This window comes from Mus pahari, chromosome 12 (genome assembly GCF_900095145.1).
Source record: "Mus pahari chromosome 12, PAHARI_EIJ_v1.1, whole genome shotgun sequence".
NCBI classification, from domain to species: domain Eukaryota; kingdom Metazoa; phylum Chordata; class Mammalia; order Rodentia; family Muridae; genus Mus; species Mus pahari.
Genome location: NC_034601.1, coordinates 21851689 through 21876036, shown reverse-complemented (window position 1 = coordinate 21876036; position 24348 = coordinate 21851689). Strand labels below are relative to the sequence as shown.

The 24348-nt window shown below is 41.5% G+C and overlaps 1 protein-coding gene across 4 annotated transcripts in view; it reads right to left on the bottom strand.

Moving 5' to 3' along the window:
• The window catches only part of Il1rap (interleukin 1 receptor accessory protein), a 141315-nt gene extending 129173 nt beyond the window's left edge, over positions 1-12142 (bottom strand). For 3 of the 4 annotated variants that reach the window (XR_003844895.1, XM_021209239.2, XM_021209237.2), the window contains exon 1: positions 11939-12142. The gene's annotated coding sequence lies outside the window, so the exon portion shown is untranslated. The remainder of the gene's footprint in view (positions 1-11938) is intronic. The other variant, XM_021209240.2, reaches the window with a different exon arrangement.
• Between the last annotated feature and the right edge of the window lie 12206 nt (positions 12143-24348).

Below are 24348 nucleotides of genomic sequence, written 5' to 3'. Positions count from 1 at the left end.
AGACAGGGTTTCTCTGTATAGCCCTGGCTGTCCTGGAATTCACTTTGTAGACCAGGCTGGCCTTGAACTCAGAAATCCGCCTGCCTCTGCCTCCCAAGTTCTGGGATTAAAGGTGTGTACCACCACGCCCAGTTTCCCTTTTCTCTTATGTGCAGGAACCTTGTCCGGTCATTCTGTTTTCTGTGTGGAGGTCATGCAGCATGATTGTTTTCCAGGCATGGTCACTCTACCATGGACTTCCTAGTCACTAAAAGCAGCAGATATATATGGTTTGTTTTTCATCCATTCTTCAGTTTTATGTATTCTCGTGCAGCAACTCAAAGTGAGCTGTGTGTACATAATCACCACCTCAGCCTTTAACAAAGACTTAAACAAGTGCATCTACCTAACAGCACTGGGCTTGCAACATTAGCTGTTTCTCAAGCCCCCCCCCACAGAGAGAGAGAGAGAGAGAGAGAGAGAGAGAGAGACTTCAGAGCAAAGAAAATCTTGACTTAGCTTTGTCTCATTTCTCTGTCAAACATCTCTTCATTACACCAGGGTGGGCTCCCCTGGTGCTGCTAGTCTGCACAGATTGTCTTTAAGAAAAATAAAGTAATTTAAATGTAAGAGATATCTGATTTTATTTATAATCGAAGCCCATAATGCATATGTGGAGGTAACAATAGCAGTTGCTGTTGTTTTGGTTTGGTTATTAGTTAGTTAGTTAGTTAGTTAGTTAGTTAGTTAGTTGGTTTCTAAATCAGGTATACAACTAAAATTTAAAGTCTTTGCAGCAGTGATTAAACAGGGTCTTGAATACAAAGCCTTGGGCACAGCACCCAGCACATAGACTTGGATCAGTCTTAGGTTCTACATTTGCAACTCCATAAACTGACCTCCATAAGTGTTATCTGGAGAAAAGTCTTGGACATGCACAGCTTTTTTTGCTTTATAACTCAAGATGCCCCGCAGTCATTGCTAGAATACAAAATAACTTTCCAGCTTGGCAGAACCAGTCCAGAGAATGATAGGTGGGATTGGAAGCAATATCTATAGGTCTCAACACATCTTTTGCTCCCATGCAACCCCAGAACCTGTCTGTTCTTCCAATAACATGGCCTTTCAGGATCCACAAGGCATGTACACTCTAAGCAAGATGCCAGAGAGGGCCCGGAAACAAAATTAACATCACTGATTATGAACGGATATTTGGCTCTAATTTTTGAAGGGGAACGATTAAAACAAGCACATCTGAAAAATTCCCTGTGCACACAAGCATATGCAGGTTATTTTAGTCCAAAACCATAATAACAACAGCCAAAATGGACTGAGTACTAATTGCATTTCAGGCACTATGTGAAGTTCTTTATAATGTATATTTTATTTACTCTCCAAAATGGCCAAGAACACAGATGAGGGAGCACACTTAGAGAGATGAAATAATTTTACCAATCCCAGGGTACTGATGTGATTCCCTTGCCCAGATTATCTCAGCCCAAAGCCAAGGTTTTTAATCACTAAATGTTAATGAAGAGATGTAATCTCAAAGAACAGACCACATATTGATTCCTAGATTAAACACACTTATTGATTATTTCTCTTAAATTAAGCAACAGGGAGTAGGTGGGACAAATAAAAAGGAATAAACATTAAGGTCATCTCTTACACAGTAAGGAACAGGGTCATTGTACAGGCTTAACCAGTGATCAGTTCTATAAGGTTGGACCGTCATTCCTCTTCTGCAGAATGTTGGCTATAACTATACCTGCCTCATAGGGTAATTCTACGCTTTTTAAAAAACGAATATCTATAAGTCACGTGAAACAGTACCTGGCATTTATTGCCAAACTATTTGAAACTCATATTAAGATGCAATAATGAGACTATATGTACAGGCCCATAAGGCTCCACAAGGAAATTGCCTGCAAGCCACTTCTAGACAAGGGTAGGAACTGTTTAAACTCATGGAGTCAGTGTAAAGAGACTCATCTTAAGTGGAATTTTATATCCTCACTCTTCAGCACAGCAGGGTTCAAAGCCTGGTAGTTGAAGATTTACAAGGAAATGATCCTAGCCTCAATGTTTTGGGGAACTGATTACATAAAACTCCTACACAGGACTGTAAAATTCCCAGCTGAATTGAATTGAGCAACATGCATACGTTTCCTTCATTACTTAATGCACTTGGAAAGGAGATAGATTCATTGGAGGAAAACCAAAGGAACCCAGTTTTGCCTGTTTTACCTATTTCTTTTTTCCTTTTAAGATGTTCTAGTGAGAACGAGAGTCTTTCTCTAGAACTAAATTGTCTTTCTCATCTGTTCACAGCATTTCACACCAGGTCAAGCTAGCTTATCAGCTTCTCAGGTGAATAACTTGCTTGGCTTCATTCCCTGTCGACCTCCCTGCCCTACCCTGTGTTGACATTCCATAGTCCTTCATGGGATATCCAGGCTCCTTACTGCTGCAGCTGGGCGGCTCCATTCTTACCCTGACGACCACAAAACTTTATTTCCAGATGTGTCCATAACCCGACCCTCACCTCGGCCATAACCTCAGGTCTGTCTTGGCTTCTTCACAGCCTTTTCTGACTACCTCATTTAAAATTGTCCTCATTAACCCAATCACAAAAGGAGTCACTAGATATGCACTCACTGATAAGCGGATATTAGCCCTGAAACTTAGAATACCCAACATACATTATGCAAAAACACAGGAAAACCAAGAAGGATGACCATTGTGTGGATACTTCATTCCTCCTTAGAATAAGGAACAAAATACCCATGAGAGAATATAGGTACAGAGACAAAATTTAGAGCTAAGATGAAAGGATGGACTATCCAGAGACTTCCCCATCATCAGCCACCAAACCCAGATACTAATGCACATGCCACCAAGATTCTGCTGAAGGGACCCTGATATACCAGCCACTTGTGAGGCTATGCCAGTGCCTGGCAAACACAGAAGTGGATTCTCACAGTCAGCTATTGGATGGAACACAGGGCCCCCAATGGAGGAGCTAGAGAAAGTACCCAAGGAGTTGTAGGGGCTGCAACCCTGTAGGTGCAACAACAATATGAACTAACCAGTACCCCCTGAGCTCGAGTCTCTAGCTGNATATNTAGCAGAAGATGGCCTAATCAGCCATCATTGGGAAGAGAGGCCCCTTGGTCTTGNAAACTTTATATGACCCAGCACAGGGGAAGGCCAGGGCCAAGTAGTGGGAGTGGGTGGGTAAGGGAGCAGGGGCGGGGGTGGGGTATAGGGAACTTTCGGGATAGCATTTGAAATGTAAATAAAGAAAATAATAGTAATAAAAAAGAAAAAATTAAAAATAAAATAAAAAATAAAATTGTCCTCATTCTTCTTGTTTTGCTTTCCTTTCTTGTAAACTACTTGCCTCTCCATTAAATCATTTTAGATAGATAGATAGATTAGATAGATAGATAGATAGATAGATAGATAGATAGATAACATTTTAATTTTCCTCCCAGATTGATACTATTGCATCCAAACAAGAAAATATTTAATGCCCTTGTTTGCAGTGGCAGATTTAGACAACTCAAAAAGATATGGCTGATCAGATTTTTATTTATATATACACACACAGACACATGTATATGTCACATGTCATCATTAGGATTCTAAATAAAATCCTCAACACATCTGCCTATATCAATGTATACATACACTATATATACACTATATATATATGCATATATATACAACATATATATGCATATATACACAATATATAAGCATATATGTACATGTTTATGTTTGTATATACATATTTATTTGTGTATATACATGTACCAAATTGTTTCATTATTACATATACACATATACCACTTATTTTCTTATCTAGTTCTAGATATTTCTTTCTACCTCTTGGGGACAAGTAATTACATTGGCATCTACCCATATACTTGTTTGTTCATCACTGAGTCATGACTGGGAAACATCTCTAGACATATTTCTAGCCTCCTCCAATGTGACAGTAAACACATGCATGTGACCATGTATATTTTGCTTTCAAGTGGGGCTGGAACAAAAATAAACAGGAGACTAAATAAATACAATCATTAAATAATGTGTGGAGATTTGATAGACGACCTAAGGCATAAATGGAATATGCTGGCTATAAATTTATAGATAAGAAAACTAACTCTAAACAGGCTAAGCATACAGTGTCTAAGACTTGAATGTTATCCTAATTCCAATGGCTCCAACTTTTCAACAACTGTTTCAGTTCAAGTCCTTTCTCCATCAGTCACACTCTGCAATTGGAAAACTAAAGTCAAACTTTCCAGAGAAGCGTTGCTTTAAGGGTGCTGTCATTCTTGATTCACACCTATTTCCAAAATTTGAATGAACTTTATTTTAATAAGAACTAACATTCTCTCATGAACAATTTTGAGAAGCTCAAAAAGGGTATATTCATAATTCTAGAATCAAAAGAGAAGGCAAAGATTTCAGAATTATACATATATTTATTATGCATAATATGTTATAATAATATTTCTATTATATTTTAATTATATAATATAACATATAATATCTATCCTTTCTCTTCTCATCTGCAAACCTGGATTTCAGAGCATGGAGGAGTCTGTAGTCAGAAAACTAACGTGGATCCATATTCCCCCAGACACAGAGGTCCCTTTATGGATCTGTAGCGCCATGACTCTCACAGAAGCCTGCCAAGTGTCTGCGACTGTGACACCTCACAGACTGTGATGTGCAGGCACCTTTGTTGGAAGAGTGAAGCTCTGCTCTCAGCCTTGCACACTCTCGCCCACACCTTACTCTACAGCCACAGATTCAAAGCAGCTTCCTAAGAAAGTATTCTGTCCACATCCTTGTTCTTCAGTTTCCAATAGCAGCCCAACAGAAGAAATCCATGCCAGGCTGGTGGGCTGACTGGCTGGGGATTGGGAGGAACATGGTGTTGGTTGTGCATTAAGAGGTAGAGAGGAAGATGATCCAAGGCTCTGCTCCAATGTTTACTGCACCCAAAGGCCTTAGCAAATGTTTAGTCTTTTTAAGACTGGAGATAAAACATGTGAGCAAAGTCTTATTCAATTACCATAGAGCTTTCAATTTTACATAATAATAATTTTATATCTATGTGCATATATGAATATCATAACAAACATTACTAAGTTGAAATGAAATATATAAACAAAAACTGTTAGTATTTGAACCCAGAGCATCTTTTATTGCTTTATCTAGTATCCACATGGACATGCCTGGGAACTATTATCACTGCTATTAATCATGACAAAGGCCAATGTGCCCATGCACCAGGCTTTTAACAAATCACAGCATATGACTGACGCCTACCAAACACATGACAATATAGGTGGGTTTTATTATCCTATTGCAGAAATGACAGCGATGATAAGGCAGAAGCAGAGCAAATAACCTCTCCAAAGTCAATTCCAGAAAGGTCATCTGATGTCTCTGCCACCTGTGTCACAGAGCCACAATTTAAGTCACAATAGCTTCCAACAATAACTGGCTTAAAGGATTTTGCTGTCAATGAAAAGAACATCTTCGGATACCTGAATTTATAAAATGCTTCCTTCTCTTTTCTGTTCACTTTGAAATTGATTGAGAGACTAATGAATGAGCGAAATCATAAGGACTCCTGACAGGTTCCACTCAGGGAGAAAGGAGAGGCACCCTCTGGACAGAAGCTAGAACAAAAGGATTACCTGTCCTTAAGCTCAACTGGGGCCAATTACATTAAAGAATAGTTGGGGATGGATTTGCCACCAGCTTTAGAAATCATAAGCTCCATGCTCACTGCAGTGGCCCACTTCCATGGAAACTTCTTTCACTCAGGGCTATGTGCTTGACACTTGACAGTACCCTCTGGGTCAGGAAAAGCAAGACTGTACTTCCTTTACTGTTCACCGAAAAACATCCTTTATTAGAAAGGAATGTAATATGCTTCCCTTCCCTGAGGTAGTGATGGCTATGCCTCTTAGAGTCTGTGATTCCTTATCACTTGTCTGATCTTATAACAACATTTTTAAATTTTAAAATAATTTGTCTTATAGAAGCAACACTTAAAACAAGCAATTCTGTGCTAGAGTAGAGGGAAGCTAATTAGGGGCCTATAGCATCTACTATTGATCTATCAATCATTCAGTTTATCTCTTGTTTGGACAAGACATTGTGCTATGCACAGGGTAAGATACATATTGATCAGGGACAGAGGGATAGTTATAAGTGATTAGCCCACAGCTTTCAATATGAAACCACATATACAAGGTGATATGAGCACTTACGTGGGGTTTTGTGAACTGGGTTGTATTGGGAAAGGATTTGGAAGGAAAGAGGGCAGTAAAAGTAGCAACAGTACAGCAGAGGGCACAATAGGGGGAACTATAAAAGCAGGGTTTCAGGCCTACAGACTCTACAATGCAACATCTAATCAATATAGCAAAGTAGACCAAAGGTCTTGGACTGTAGCATGTTCTGATCTTTTCAGGCCACATAAGCTTGGTCCAATCTGCATGCTTCTCTACATTTCTTTCCCTTCACTTGAAAAAGTGATACAATTTTAGATAAATGAACAGATACATAGATGATAATAAATATGTAGTGATGATAGATGATAGACAGGCAGACAGACAGACAGATAGATGCTAGGTGATTGATAGCCATACTTACATAAAGATACAATAGTTATAAATACAGTAGTTATTTTGTGCCCAAAAGAAAAGACAAGATTACATGTACATGCTTATTTCTCTTGCTTTTTTTCTTTTTGGTAGGAAAATAAATTTGAGCATCAGACAAGAGTATTTTCTCTTTAGTTTCTTTCCCCCCACTACTTTATATTTGAGAAGAAGAAGGAGGAGGAGGAGGAGAAAAGAAGAAGAAGAAGAAGAAGAAGAAGAAGAAGAAGAAGAAGAAGAAGAAGAAGAAGAAGAAGAAGAAGAAGAAGAAGAAGAAGAAGAAACTAAACAAAAAGCCATGTGATTATAGAATTTGAGAGTTGAACTGATTCTAAAGAAGGGGTGAAGTGTGGTGTGGCAGAATAAGCTTGGGTATTGGTTACTCATTTCTCTCCTATTTAGGCCCCAAATGGGTAATGTAACATCAGGATTATAGTGTTGGTGTGTGGATGGGATGGGACACAAGTCTAAGTGCTGTGATTCAACTCTAGTCCGCAGTCAAAAAATTCAAGTTCCTCGTAGTTCTAAGATGAGATGAAATGATGGATGTCAGAAGCATTATTAGATTCCTGCTACATGACATGGGCCATGAACCTCATTGTCCTCAATACAGAACACACAGAACCATCGCAGGGATTAGAATGTGGGAAGAACGTTCTGCACAAACCTCAGAAGACCAAGTAAAAGATAGCTGTTAAATATTGAAGACTACGGTTTATCAGATTGATAAATGAAAGAAATTGTGAATGGAAAAATTAGTGTTCATAGAATATTTCCCATAAAAATAATGTGCTGGGGTTGGGGAGATATCAAGAAGATCATCAGAAATTCAAGGTCACTTTTGGCAATGGAGCAAATTTGAAGACAGCCTGGACTATATTTGTCTCTATATCAAAAAACAAGCAAACAAACAAATAAATAAAAGAAAGGAAGTAGAATGAGAGAGAGAGAGAGAGAGAGAGAGAGAGAGAGAGAGAGAGAGAGAGAGAGATGGAGAGATGGAGAGGGAGAGAGATACACACAGAGAGAAACCCCTAGGAATCACTTGCTTCAGATACCAGTCAGAGCCTAGAACCCATGACTGATAAATTCTGCTAGCCACTCCCTCATAACAGATTACATATTCTACATTACAAATAAATGAGCAAAGGAGTAGCTAACCTGCATATATCCTCCAAAATATCAAATAGCAAGTGTTCTGTAACCTTCTTGTTCTTTGGTGCTTTTTTTTTTCTTTCCCCCTACAGAACAAATTCCAAAATGGGCACAGAGCACAGTATGTGGCTCTCTTTAATATGTCACAGGCAAGGCAGCAATGACTCACTAGATCATACATCTGTGCCAAGGCCTGAAGAAGTTTAGCAACAAATGAATCCATGTGTATGCTGAAGATAACCTTTTCATTTTCCCTCAGCCCCATCCTCTGAGTTCCTCTAGCCACGCTCTGCTTCCCTAACTATAGCATGTAAGATCTACCTTGGGGCATCTACTTTGGGGCAAGGGTAGACATCAGATCCCAAATGGCTAAACATTTCTCCTAGAAGTGCATTAATAAGCATGCCCGTTAGCTACAGAGGAGAGAAGCCTGACTCGGGAAGAATCTCCATTGGACAAATAGCTTCATTGACATTGTTCCTCTTCCTCTACATGCCTGAAGCTATCAGTTCCTACAAGGAGGACTGAAACTCTAGAGCAGTGGTTACTGGGAATGGTGAGGATTGCTTCCCTCGAAATGCTGCTTTTGCATACTTTATAGTTAGCCTTTTGCTCTTGCAACCAACATACCTAACATGGAGGAGCAGTTAGTTTTGGATGAGAAGGTGTACTGTATCGTTGCTTGGGGGCTGTGCTCTAGGACAAAACATCACTGGGGTAGAAGGTTGTGCTGCAGAGTTGCTCCTTACATCATGGCTAACAAGGACACACACACACACACACACACACACACACACACACACACGGAAAAGCAAATGTTCTCCTGACATTTTCTTTTATCCTTTTATTCTAAGTCTCCATACTAAGGGACGTTGTTTGTATTTAGGGTGGGTCCCCTCATTTACAACTACTCCTCTCTGGAAACATCCTCCCCTGCCACACACCCAAGGGTTTACTCACAAATTTAAGTGATTTTATGTTCTGCAAAGTTGACAGTAAAGATTAAGCATTACATGTTCTCTCCATTCCCCTCTATCCTGGGAAGTGGTGAGAAAACCAGAGTCTGCTAGACCACCTGCGGCACTTGAACTTTATCACAGTGCTGGCAACCAATCACAGGAAGGCAGGAGGAAGAAGCCATCCTGAACAGGGAGATCAACCTGACATAATCATGATCACTGTGTCTTGAGAGTATTTTACCCCCTAGGGTCTGAAGGTGCATCCCATGAAGAGAAGAGAAGGGAATGCTGCCTTCGAGAGCATCAGCGTGAACTCTACATGAAGTCAGTCTCACAAACTCGATAGAGCCATGTTGAAGAATTGTTCTCTTAGCAAAGAAGTAAGCACTTTGTGGCCTGAAATCACCAACCAAACAAGGTCAATTTAAGAATGAAGACATGTTGTTCAAGTTCTGTGGGAGAGGTGCCAACGTGTGACAAGGAAGGGCCTGAAGAAAACTGAAGGAGAACTCAAGGGCATGAACTTTGTCCCTAGGATGGGAATTCATCAACCATGTGACCCCTGAAAACCTCTTGTTTCTTCAAATCTCACTTTAATTTTCTTTCTCATGAATTGAGATAAGCTGAGAGAAGGTGTGATTTAATGAACAGTCCTCCACGGCCCAAGCTTGATATTATGCATCAAACTTCATCTTCACATGAGAGCCTAGCACAGACATTGTAAAGTCATTTCAGAACTGGATAAAACAGAAGCTCTGACAGTTGAAACAGTTTTCCCAGTAACACCCATGGGTGGTCAGATACAGAATTTAAAAATCAAGTAGTTTTGACCAAACCCCAGGATCTGCCACTATTAGGAAGCCTGCCGCGAGCATCTCCAAGGACTTTGCCTTCAATGCCCATCCCAAGCCCTTGTTTGACCTCATTTCAAGCAGTTCCCTTGTCCCCACATGTCCCTAGTTTCTAAGACACACATTCAGTCATATCCTGGCCACGTCATCACAATCCAAGCACAAGCAGTAAGGTGACAAACAGATGTGTCCCTGTCTTGTGGCAATGTCCAGTATGGGAGGTACGTCCTGGACATCAGCAAACCCTCACCTCCTCTCAAGATGTATCCCGCCCTTCCCCTGGAGTTCATCAATACTGCAGGCAAGTGCTGTGGACTGTGAAGGAAGGAGGCAGCCCCTTCTAAATGCTAACTACTCATTTCAGGGACTTGCAGCGTGGCCAGTAGATGGTAGTAAATAATCATACGGATCAAAATAAAATCAATTGTCATGCAAGTCGGGTGGAGGTATCTATGGAAGCTGCTTCATTTTAAAAGACAAGTAACACAGGGAGGCTCATGTGAGCATATGTGTGTGCTTGGGTTTAAATAAAGCAAATTAGTATCCAGAAGAGACGTAACAGTGTTACTGAACAATATACAAAAATCCCCTTGCTTCTTGATATTAGCTACAGAATCCGAAGTAGAGCTGCAACTAAGAGCAGGACTAGAAGGCTTGGCACATTCGAAGACACTGCTACAACTTCAAGCCTCTTCTTGTCTTTTTTATCCTTTATCAAACATTAAAACATTAAACACCCTCTGCCAAAACATGATGCCGCCTATCGAGGCAGTTCCCAGGCTGGAGGCTTGACCTCAAAACGAGAAGGAAATTCACATTGCGCAAACACCACATTTACAAGAGAGTCTACCTGTGGACCATGTTCAGAAAGGACTGTAGAGAACTGCTCAGGCCTGGCAGGTAATGACAACTGCCCCCAAACCTGAACACCAGAGGAGTTCCACCCACATGGTGGAGAGATAGGGTTCCTGAGAATTTTTCTTTGACCTCTCCACACATGTGCATCATGTGCATGCACACACACACACACACACACACACACACACAGTCCTTTGACCTCCCCACACACGTGCACACATGTACACACATACACACAAAATTGAATGCAAAAAAATATGTTTTTAAATGCTCAAACTCTAAAAGGTAAATATCATTCTATTTTTAGATTTAAAAAAAAAAACAAAAATCTCACACCAAGGTAGTAGAAAATAACCCTTCTCAAACCCAGTGAATCCAATACCAGGACGGAGCAATATTTGCCAAATTCGCCAGGCCAGGCACCACTCTGAACATGTCACTTGAACTGTTCTATTTCATCCTCCTAACTACCCCGAGGATTCACAGGGAGCATTCTAGTGCTCATTTTCCTACTTGAAATAGGCTCAGAAAAGTGAGCTAAGCTGCCCAAATTTACACAGTCAACCCGGCACAGACAGAAGCTAACCATTTTAGCTTATCGCTAACCATAGCTTATTGCATGGCAAAGCATCTAATGTTTTCCGTGGCGCCTTGGTTCACAATTTCACAAGCAGTGGGTTTGCGGAGGGACTGGAGCACTGTCTCCTAATGAAAACAGGAGAAGTTCGCTTTCGTGCTTTTGATTTTCTCTTTAACTCGGTTTCCGTATTCCCAAACAGGACTTAGAGGTAGAAAGAAGCTTTAGGCACCAGCTGTTCTAAAGGACAGGCATCCCATGTCCTGTCCCCCACCCCACCCCCCCATGGAAAACAGTTCCTGCTATCTCCAAGACTGGGAGAGTGGTGACAAGCACCTGTGGTCTTGGTCTCTTCCCTCTTCCTGAACGCACTGCCTGGTAGAGACCCTAGGCAGTAAGGTCCCTCAGAAGACAGAAAAAAAAAAAAAAAAAAAAACAGGTCAGGAAAGGAGCTAGCAAGGCTGCTTGCTGGCAGCCTCTCCCCAGGGCTGTCATAGCTGGGACTTGCGAGCTAAGACGTGATGGAGTGGGTGTGCTGGGACACAGCCTCCTGCTCCTGCTCGCCTCAAGCTTACAGCGGCACTCCTGAGAATCCTAGGCACAGGGAGCCTGGAATAGATCCCTCAAAAGAGAACCCGCACTGCCCCGGGCGAAACAGGCCTCCAGTTTGCTAAGTTCGAACCCCGACCGCCCTACTAGTTAGTAGTGTGATTTGTTTAGCCTGTCCGCAGTCTCGCTCGGTATCTCAGTTTTGCTGTCTGTAAACCAGAAGGGTTGTGGAAGACGATCAACAAGAATTCCTACTACCCGGAGTTACTGCGGCTGGCCGTTTCAACCCAGCCCTCCCTGCAGAGCAAGACTCACCTTACCGGGCCAGCCCAACAGGCTCGGCGACAGCGACCAGATGGATGCAGGGTGGCCGGCCACTGCCTCTTTCAGCTCCCTGGTCCAAGCCGAACCCACGAAAGCCAGATGCTGGCAGCCTTCCCCGACTAGCCTCTTACTTTCCGCCGCACTTTCTTTTTCCCCCTCCGGAGCTCCTCCCCGCTGCCACCGCGCGATTGGCCCTGGGATCCGGTCACAGGCTCCACCCACGCGGTGAATCGCGCTCCGCCCGGGATCCCGGCTTCCCAAGACTGGGGTTGAGGCGGCACGCCGCGGGGCAGTCCCGCCCGCTGCTAGGAGGAGCCGCGTGGGGCCCGCCCGCTGGCGGATGCCAGGCTGCGCTGGGTGCCCCCGCGTGGGCCACTGGGGCTGGGGCGGAACGTGCAAGAAAGGGCTAGCCCTGCAGCCGGTTGGGCGCAAAACCAAATACTCAGAGCAGGTATAGAGCCTCTGCACACCTAAGCGTGCCGGTGTGCTCCACGCAAGATCGCGGTCCTGCAACCCAAGTGGATTCGAGCCTACGGTTCCTTCGGTCTGTGTTTTCACCCGTCACACACTAATGACCATGAGTGGATTAAGACAGCACCCCAGAGAACGCACCAGGTGCAGAGTTCCTAGAGTGACAGGAACCAGCGGCAGCACAGCCTTCTCCTTGGTCAGGAGCCCTATCTTGCTCTGCTAGAAGTAGCAGACACTGGAAAGGGAGCACCCATCATGACAGTAGGACATTAGCAGTATAGTCCGCTGTTCATAATCAGCCACTAGTATAACGAGAGGCAAAAAGCTAGCATTCAGGACGAGTAAGCTGAATGCATAGGTGATTGAATGGAATAATCGATGACAGAAGAAAATAATTTTCTATTCCTTCATTCTCCTATCTCCAGGTCCTTAGAAAAGCTTTAGCTGCCATCTCCACTATACACTGCAGTTATGTAATCATCTGAGGAGCTGAGGAACAGTATAATGGTCTTCCGTACTTCCGTTTCCTTGTTCAAAAGCCTCCTCCGGAGCAAGGCCCTTCAAACACTGTCCCCATTTCAGAGTATCCCCAACTAAGGTAATCTGCCAAACATACTTGTCTCTTCCCACAGGCCTTGCTCCTTGCCACCTCCTTGTCCACCCCACCCTCAAGCTACCTAACTGTGTCTTATTAATTTGTTTATTCGAGAAATTGAGTCCCAGATGAAGCAATTAAGCAATGAGGAAAGGGGTGTAAAAGGAAAGGGCATGTGTGCACGGGAACAAAATAAGAGCCAAGAAATGTCAGCCTTACTAAAGATGCTGGCTGTTCAAACCTTCCAAACTTCCCTGACATGGTGGAGCCTTGGTTACATTTATTTACTCTAGTGTAACCAAAACACCTGAAAGGACAACTTAAGTGGTAGAAACAACTACTTTGACTCTAGAGTCTACGGATTTTAATCCACAGTCTTCCGCTCCGGTACCTTTGTGTTGCCTTGTGGGAAAAGGAAAGGCTGTTCACTTTCTGCACCAGGGAAGGAAGAAGGCAAGGGACCAGATAGAACTGTCACATCCGTGCTACACCAACCTCCTTCCTCCAACTGGAGCTCGAACCTAAATTTCCAGACTCTCCCAAAACAGACCAGTTACTCAACACACAAACCTATGGGGGAACAGTTCATATTCACACTGCAATAACTTCCTAAAAGAAGTAACGGAGAAGCTCCTGTGTCTTCTGAACTCAAGACAATTGAACCCTTACATTATTATCTTTTGGTCTGGATATCTGACATATAGTCTATGCCCACAAGATTGTCACTGATCCAAAGAAGAAATGTTTTTTTTAAAAAAAAACATTTTTTTAAAGTTACTGCTAATAAGCACAAATAAAATTCTTTGAATTCTTTCTCATTCATTAAACATATTCCAGGCATCAACTTTTCCCTTTAATGTAGTACACTTACTAAGCACTACACTAATGATTTTGTAGGTTACCTACAAAATAGAAAGGCATAAATCAATCATAATGGCCTCAGATATATTAATTCACTCAACTCTCACAGCAACAGATAGGGTGCTACATAAAAGATGTGAAGAAATTTTAAATAATTTTCTCAATGTTATCAATCTAAAAGTAGATGCAAAAAATCAGGACCCAAGCAGCGAACATCAACTTTCCAAAGCACCCACCTGGACAAAAATACCTTGGGCTACCCAGAAGCCAGGAAGATTATGACAGCTGCCAATGGACCCAGATATTATCCTGGACATTTAGCAATTGCACATAACATGGAGATAGAAGGAATTTTACAGACATATCATACTATGATTTCATCCTACATAAATAGTAGAAATAAAATGGTTAGCCAAAGCTATATATTCATATAATAAGGCACTTATTGTCATGATTACTACATCATGAGGTATATTTGAAAAAAAAAAGGCTTGGATTATAATGGGATAAAGCAAAAGTTAAATAGACATATGGATACCAACTAAAAGGAATGTGAAAACCAATGCAGTGTGGGTTATGCATGGTCAGTGTGTGCTGATTATTGATCTGACGTAAGGTATCATCACCTAGGAAGTGAGTCTTCATGAAGATGTGTCTAAACTTGATTGGTCTGTCGGCTGGCCAGTGATTGGCTTAACTGAGGTGGGACAAATGTGGGAGGTACCATTTCATTGGCTATGCTCTGGACTTGGTGAACTAGAGAGAGCCGGCTGAGCACTGCCATGCATGCATTAAATGGCTGCTCTCTGCTCTCGACAGTGGGTAAAATGCACTCAGTTCTCTCAGGCTTCTGTCACCTTCTCCACTCATATGATTGACTGAGACATGGAACTGGGAGCTAAATCAGCCCCTTCTCTCTCGGGTTGTTTTTGTCAGGGTATTTTTATCGCAGCAGCGGAAAAAGAAACAAACAAAAATACTAAAGACAGTCATTGTTTTTTCCCTTTAACTACTTGGTTCATTATTGAAAGATTAGTATGAACATAAAATTGTTCTAAATGACCAATCACAGAGTAGATAGTCAATGAATAGTTTTCTCCTAAGCAAATGACTGAATATTCCCTTTCATTGGTGTTCAGTGTCTGGACAGCAGAAGTTCTGGGCATGCAGAAGATACACAGTAAATATCTTGTAGTTGATGAGGTGTTTGGGGACAGTCACCACATTTCCCTTTTCTACCTCTTTCTGCCTTGTTAGGCATCGTTAATTACCTTAGCAAAGCTAGAAGGGGCACAGGCTTGATAGTTATTTTTCCAACCTCACCGATTAGGATGTTATCACTAATGTGCCACTGTAAAGGTCCCTAATGACCTTGTTAGTGTTCAGTGGTCACCCTTCAGTCTTCATCTTGCTTTACTGCTCAAGCTGCATTAGACAAATTTGGCCCATTGATCCTTACTCTCTGTCATGCTTAACTCTGGTTTTCCTCTGCCCCATCTGCTGCATTTATGGGCCATTCTGTTAAATCTCTCTCTCTCTCTTTAAAAGCAGGGACTATCCAGCTCAGCCTATGGAATGATTCTCTTCCCTCTTTCAGGCATCTTATCTAGATGCACAGCTTTCTAAAATATCTATATGATAATGACCTGCAAATTTAAATCTTCAGCCCAAACCAAAGACTAAACATACTGTTCGCCTCCTTCATATACATTCTTGATATTGCGTGTACATCTCAAATCTCACGTATTCAGAATCGAGATCATTAAGGACAGAGTTTCTGAAGCCAGACTGAATCAGATTTCACATTCTGACATTAGCACATTGACATAAAATCTTCAATGTTGCTTCCTTTTCATCTTAGTTTCACACTCCATAAAAATAGGAAGAATAGTGGGTTTACTGTAATACCCTTTTAAAATTAAGTACCATATTAGAATACAACTCTTAGGACAGAGATCTTGGGACAGAAACTCTTTATAAATACTCATTTTTATTTTTTCATAGAAATAATATGAGGGTAGTGGTACTGTTGGAACATTTGCATACACGCATGAGTCCCTTGGTTCAGTCTCCAGTAGTACAAGAAAAACACAAAGGAAATGCATCATCTTCTGTTCTCAAATATTCCGCAGTTTGTCATCATGTTGAGCTGACCTCCAGAGTTCTTACTGGAGCCAATATAACCTGACATCATCCAATACTATGCTATTTCTTAAATCTGTCACTGTGTGGCCTCCGTGCTTACTGGGGTTCACTACCATGCTCCCCACATCAGGATTTTTGTTCCTTTGGTCTTAGTTAGGGTTTCACTGCTGTGAAGGGATATCATGACCAAAGCAACTCTTATAAAGACAAAGATTTAATTGGAGCTGGCTTACAGCTTCAGAGATTTAGTCCATTATCATTGTGGTAGGAAGGATGTTAGTGTCCAGGCAGACTTGGGGATGGAGGAGCCAAAGGCAATCAGGAGAAAAGACTACTGTGTCTCACCCTGGGCAGAGCTTGAGCATATATATTACCTCAAGGCCCTGCCTCCATAGTGACATACTTCCTCCAACAAAGTCACACCTCCTAATAGTGCCACTCCCTGGGCCAAGCATATTCATACCGCCATACCTTCTGTTCTTGGGATGTTTTTCCTGCACGGTGTCCCTGTCACTCACATCTTCCTGCATTGGTCAGGTGGCACTTCAGGGAAGCCTTTTCTAGGGATTCACATGGAATCCCTGTATTCCCTTATGTTAGATACATTGGAATTTCTCTATGTATTGAATGACTTTCTAACTAAAATGAAAATTTCACAGGGGCAAGAAGACAGCTCCTAGCAAAGGGAAACAACAAAGAACAACAACAACAAAAAGGCATTTAATAAGAGCAGCTGTTGAAGTATAAACCCAACTCAAAACATTCTTCTTACTAGTACCTTATTATATTTATTTATTTATATGTTTTTATTTATTTAATTATTTAGTCTTTGTCTGTTTATTCATTGTGTGTGCTTATGTGTGTGTATGTATATGTGAAATCATGTGTTTGGGGGATGAGTGCTATAGCACATGTACATTTACCTGATAAGCCATATGACTGGTTCCAGTCCAAAACCCTCATGGTTAAACTAAGGTCCAGAATTATTACGTGACAAGAGCATCTGGGTCTCATCTAGGATTCCATTTGTATGCACGGGTATGGGTTAGAAACCCAAAATGGAAGAACATGAAGCCGTCAAAGATCAATTCTGTTGTGCATTATAAGGCAAGGAAGCAGATTTGATTCAGTTACCAGTCATAGTAGGGGAATGAATCAAATTTCATGCCTTTGGATACAGAGGTTAACTGGACATTGCAAAGGGACATTGATTGGGGCAGGTAAGATGAGTAACAGCAACTGCTGCCAAGCCTGATTACCTGAGTTCAAACCCCAGGACCTGCAAGACAGAGGAACACAACTGACTCCTAGAAGTTATCCTCAGTCCTGGACACGCATAATGGCTCATATACACTTACCAACATACACAGACATACACATAAATCAATACAATAAGTGTAATTTAAAATTCTGAAGAACAGTGGTCCCTATGAAATGAGAAGGTGGGCTATGGTCACTGGGGAACAGTTTCAGCCCTTCATAGAGACAGGGAGATAGGCTCCCTCTTTCTAGAAGATTACATCTGTCTTAGTCAGGGTTTCTATTCCTGCACAAACATCATGACCAAGAAGCAAGATGGGGAGGAAGGGGTTTATTCAGCTTACACTTCCACATTGCTGTTCATCACCAAGGAAGTCAGGACTGGAACTCAAGCAGGTCAGGAAGCAGGAGCAGATGCAGAAGCCATGGAGGGATGTTCCTTACTGGCTTTCTTCCACTGGCTTGCTCAGCCTGCTCTCTTATAGAACCCAAGACTACCAGCCCAGAGATGGCACCACCCACAAGGGGCCCTCCCCACTTGATCACTAATTGAGAAAATGTCTTACAGCTAGATCTCATGGTGACACTTCTCCAACTGAAGCTCCTTTCTCTGTGATAACTCCAGCTGTGTCAAGTTGACACAAAACTAGCCAGTACAACATCTAAGAGGAATGGTCTCATTCCTTGAGATAGTATTGAGGGGTAAGAGGTCAATATTCACAAGGGTTAGCACATTAATAAACAATTTCTTAAGTATTTGATACACAATGACAACATCAGTTAACATGCCAATCCGCATGAGTAAATCTTACAAAGCCCCACCCTAGAGGAAAAGCCATAGGCAAGCAATGAATGGCTGCTAAGATAGGTAGAATTAGTCTTCTCCAGAGATGAGCCTGATAGGTATAGGTTATTCAGTCTCAAGTGGTTAGCTCCCCACACGTACATATACAGCTCTCTTCAGAAAATATTTTAAGGGAGCTTGGAGCTTACTATGGTAAGCTGGCTAGACAGACATGTTAGGCTCCCAGGATCATAGAGATTTCAAGCATTTCAATTGGGTCTGGATGAGCATAGGGCCATGGCTGAGCTATTACAGGGCATTCTAAGGTCAGTATCACCTACCTCTATAGGTGTGAGTGGAGCCAATACCTGCAGAGTGCTGCAACCCCCAGAGGTTAGACAGTTCTATAGCAATCCTAGGCAAGTAGCTGAATTGCTCCTTCAAATCTTTGTCTCTCCTTCCTTGAGTACTTGTCATTCAGAGATAGCCCTCCAGTGTCCCCACAGAGGCCTGCTTGTCAGTGACAGGGTAACAGTTAAAGGTAGGTTTTCCAGAAGAGCCTGGGTGGTTTGGGCTGCTCTAAAGCTTCAGGCTCCTGTTAGAAAAGACCTAATTTTCTCACCTTGCTTTTCTCCTCCCAAACAGGAATGTTGAAGAAAGGTCAAGATTTTAATAAAGTGTTAGAGGGTGGTTATTATGCAGTGTTGACACTTGACTACTGGCAGGAAATTTAAAGACCAGAACTTTACATGCAAAGAGAGAAAGCTTCCCTATTATACTTCTTAGCTTTGTAAGTGGTTAACACCTTTACCAGTTTCCACCCTTGAAAATTTAACCTCAATTAAAGTCTTGTTCTCCATATAGATATTGTCACCTGTGTTATTCTATACAGGAGATCATTACAATAGTCTCTGAAGCAGACCCTATCTAAATTGCTCACCATCTGACAAAAAAACCTGAGCCAGCAACAGTGTAAGTGTGCTGATATTTCCTTATTCTTGGCCAAATGAAGGGCCAGCGCTATTAAGCTGTATTGTCCATGTGCATCAGGACTGCCTGATGCTCTGGTAGAGAGGAAGTTATATTATTCATTTATACATGAGAGTTTTCAAATGGTCATATGGGAATTTGAAATTTCCTGCAGGATTCTCCCTCTGACATCAATGTTTAGAGATTTGGTGTCTTCACTTGCTCATTCATCCTTCCAAGCATTAGTGAAACACATATGCAGAGGGAACTATGAACATTGCTGAGATAGCTTAGAGACCTTTCTTCATGACAGGACGGAAGGGAAGGCAAGGAGTTGTAGTGCCACCTACAACATCGGAATGACGTCATAAAATCATCTCTCCACCCCTGAGAGTGGCTGCGACTGAGCGTGTGGCATGCCTTTGTAACCTGAATACCTCAGTAAGGTAAAGGCTTCACCTCAAGTGGTTGTTCTCTTCTTATCAGAGCAAATTCTTCAGCCGCAGCTGACCAGAGCCACAGATTCTCTGAAACTTCACAAGCCAGGCCTCCATCACTTTCACTGGTGTCAATATTCTTGTCTTTCCTGATTCCAAAACAGCCCGATACATTCTGAACAGTCAATGGATTTCCCAGCGCCCAGAGTTTCAAAACACTTCTATGATCTCTACCCAAACAACACGGTCAAGTCTGTTATAGCAACATTTCTAAAACTGTTGTCTGTCTTAGTTGGGTTGTTTTGTAGCTGTGATAAAACACCATGACCTAAAGCAACTTGGGGAGAGAGAGAGTTTTATTTGAGTTTATAACTCTCAAATTACACTCCATCTGAGGAAAGTCAGGGCAAAAAGTCAAAGCAGGGCCATGGAGGCAGGAAGCTGGAGGGAGGAATGAAGCAGAATCCATGAAGGAGCTCTGCTTACTCACTTGGTTTTTATGACTTTCAAATCTTGCTTTCTTGTTCAGCTCAGGACCACTTGCCTAGAGTTGGTGTCAGCACAGGCTGCTATGAGCTCAACCCACCTTCATCAACTATTGATCAAGAGAAGGCACTACAGACTTGTCTGTAGATAATAATGGAAGCATTTTCTCAGCAGAAGTTCCTTTTCCCAGATAACACTGAGCCTAGCTGGCCAAAAGAGAACCAAGGAACCACCACCACCAACAGTAACAAAACCCAACAGAAATTAAAAACAAACAAACAAACAAAACAAAGAAACAGAAAGAAAACCAACCAGACAAAACATAATCTGTTTTTCTTTATGTTGTTCAAAGGCAGGGGTGATTCCTATTGCTTGTAGTGAGGAGAGAAACGAATCACAGAAACTGATTTACAGAATGTTACAAAGCCTGTTAGTGTTGAAACCAACACTAAACTCCCACTTCAAGAGCTGCAGAAGGTCACACTCCCTTCATGACACAATAACATGTAAGAGAGCTCAATCAAGTGCCCTTGGTACACTTAGTATGCTGAGCAAGGAAAATGGCCTCTATTCAGAAAAGATCAAGAAGAGAAACAGATAACACTAGCTTGGGCAGAGAGGTGGGATTGTGTTTCCAGGAATGTGGTAGCATTCATTTTATCTCAATCTTCCCAAAGCTGAGGCAGGAGGATTGCAAGTTCAGGGCTGGCCTGAGTGAAGTGACTTTGGGCACAGCCTTGGATATTTAACAAAGTCATGTCTCAAAAGTGAATGGAGGTATGGGAAAGGTCTTTGGCTCAACAGAGAGAAGAAAGGAAGCATATTAGTTCATACAATCACTCTCTGACATATGAATCCAGGAGATGCAACAGGATTGGCATGAAATGTGAGAATGTTAGTGTGGTCCTCTGGCTAGGCCCAGTGGAAGCTGTTTTCTCCTATCCTGGGGAGATGGGAAGGATTGTTCATGGTGGATCTTTTGACATTAGCTGGAAATAATGTGGGGGAACAGTGGAGATAAAGACTGGGCAACTGTGCTTGACTAGGCATTGGAAGAAGAGGCAAACTGTCACTTTGTCACTTCGTTACTATAACAACAAGAAGTATGACTTGTTTGACCTCTGTGCCAGAATTTTGCTCAACATGAAAAAAGGTTTGGGATAGATGATTGATAACTCTGCCTGCCAAAAGATAGGTGGTCCTTAAGCATTGCAGGTTTTATGCCTGTTATGTTATCATGGATACCACCTTTATGATATAAGTATATTTCCAGTTTTATAGGCAACAATTATGATACCTAGACAGGATATGCAGACAGCCCAACACCACAGATCTGAGACAGTTTTAAATTCTAACCAAGAACCTTTTTACATTACTTTTTACTCTGCCTTGTTCAAAATAGCACTAAATCAATGTTGCAATGTTAATTTTTATTACTTTAAATAAACATTTTAGAAGTGCAAATCAAAGACACCATGGAACATGGTGGAAAGCCTTAGCAAAGCAAACATAATCATTTAAGGAGAATCCATGTCAAATAGACTATCTTATAAATAACTCAGTTTTCATGTTGATACAATGTGTGATTGATATGATATGATATATGTGATTTTACCTAGTATGATAATACCTTCATTTCTAGTGGTGCAAAAATGTTTCACCTTATGGTTCTTATTGTGACCATGCTCTTCCTGGCAATTGGCGAGCCACTGAGTATCACCTTGCCTGAAAAAGTGAGCGAATTGCTGAACTATGTCTTCTCTTTTGGGAAGCTGCCTTCATGAAGTGCCAGAACTAGAGACATACCTGGCAGTGATAGGTCCTGAGGAAACTTGAGCTGCATCGTAATCCCAAACAGCAAGAACCAGTGGAGCAACTTCCACATCTAGTTTTCACAAGGATCTATAATTAGACATTGTTTGGCTGCACCTTTAGAATTGTAATCTGAAATAGTTAGAGCAGTCCTGAACTTAAGCGCATACAGAGTCCTAGAGGAGATAGGGTGGGTGGTACTGGTAAGTGTAGAGGGGAGTCTGGTGCACATGTCCTGACTCAGGTTAGCTGCTCATTCTGGAAGGAATCACCTGTTTTGGGAGTAGCTGAGTCACCACCGGGAACAAGTCAGAAACTGTTATTTTTGCCCTACAGTGGTCCACAGCCGCCATTAACTTCTCAAATCACTTATGCACTTTAAATTTTACTTTATTGTATTTGTTTTTGTAGAGTTTGCTTTATTCTTAATATTTAGAGATGTACAAAGCCAGGCATAGTGGTGCCAGCCTGTAATGCTGGTTCTGGTGAGGCTGATACAGGAGGTTAAGAATTTGGAAGTAAACCATGTGTCCAAAAATTACATAATTAAGTAATAATAGTAATAAAAATTAAAATTGTCAATCCTAGGACTGCAACTTAAGTTATGAGTATTGAGTGATAAGAATAACCTGTAGCAGTGAAATTTGATGTAGAGAATGTCTAGCCATGCTCACCCCTCAGTTACCCTGATAGTTCACAAATTCAAACTAAAATTGAGGAAAGTTTAAAAATCATCACTTATTTTAACTCCACAGAAACCATGTCTAAAAAATAGATGTCTACCATGTACACATGAAAGGAAAACCCCACAATTTGAAACACAGGAGGCTATTGAATTCTAAGTACATTTGATAAACTTTGTACACATATAGTTATTGAATAGGACCTAAAGTTAACAGAAAGGAAAAATAAGAAATTTACTGGGATTTTTTTTCAATTTACTGATCTCAAATAAACTATAATGTTCTTTGTGTTTTTAAGACTTTGGTGCTCACACATGCTGTCCTTTGGAAACAAGAATTAAAACAAGTATTGAGTTTTCTTCTTCATATGCTATAAATTATTATGTTCATTATTATATTATAATTATTAATTATATTTGATAATTAAGAAATATTAAATTCTTCAAGGTACTCAACAAGAAATGTGGAGTGAATATAAAAAGGAAACTTTCTGTAATGAAAGTTACTTGTGACTGTTAGACACATTCACATTGTACACTGAACAAGAATGTGACTTCCAGATAGGACATCATGTTATGCCATGGTGTTGGGCTTGGGCACAAACAGGATTTTGTAAGAAGGAAGAAAAGCAGAGGACACATCAACAGTCGAATGGGTGAGGTCAGGTCAGGTGGTATAGAGTTACTCAAAGGAGAAATGGGAAATGACTCCTTTCTTTGACCAAATCTCTATCCCATGGAGTAGGTGGTGACAAAAAAAAAAAAGCTGTGAACCTCTTCCTAGCTGTGCAAGGGAACTGTGCAGGAAACTAGTATTTCCTGGAAGCAGATGAATAAAGGAACCTTGCTCAGGTCAGCACAGGTAATACCAGTTATAGACCATGGGTGCTGGGCAGATGGCTCACTGTAGAAGAGCAAGCACTTGCTCTAAAATCAGACAACCCGAGTTCCAATCCCAACCCCCACATAAAAAGCTGGGTATGGCTGATAATGCCCATGACCTCAGCATTGGCAAGTGGAGACAGACTGTTGGCCAGTGGCCTAGCACAAGGCTTGGACTACTGGTTTCATTAGAGTTGACCATAAGTTAGGGAGTGATAGAGGAAAACACGAGCCACCTGACCAAGCACCTACATGTGCACCTGCACACTCATTATTTGTATACATGGAACACAAATGCATGCACACACATGAACATACATGCACATACATGAATACACAGGCACAAATACACATACATGAACACACAGGCACAAATACACATACATGCACACACTGGCACATACAAACATATACAAGCATATATGCACACATGCACAAACACACACACACACACACACATACACACACACACTTTTCATGCTTCATCTATACCCAACATAGTCATTGAGGATTACCTAAGTCAAACACAATATACCTAACAATATCCAGACTTTTCTATAACAGACTAAGTTTTAGGGACTCTTCAAAAGTTAAAGATACAAGTGACAGTTATAATAAATCTTCTCTGGTGGTGTTAAGGGTTCTCTAGAGCAGAGCTCAGTAATGTCTTTCCAATAAGGAGTAGCAGGATGCAGCAAAGCTGGCCCCAGGAATGCTGTGAGGACTGCATTAGAAGTTGCAGAGGGGATTTAAAATTGCCCGAAAGCAATTACCCACTTTGGAATTTGGCCAAGGTCTTAAGATTTAATATCCCCTCTCATCCTGGTACTTGTAAAGACTTCTGTGGTCAGAGACCTTAATTTTATTATTCCTGTAAAATTCATGGAACTGGGTAGCATTTTTAGCCACCCCCACACATACCCAACCCCCCACCAGAACCCTTTCCTTTATTCCTTGGTCATCGTGCCTCCAATATGGCCTTGATTGCTGATGCTGTCAGCAAGGTACTTTCACTGC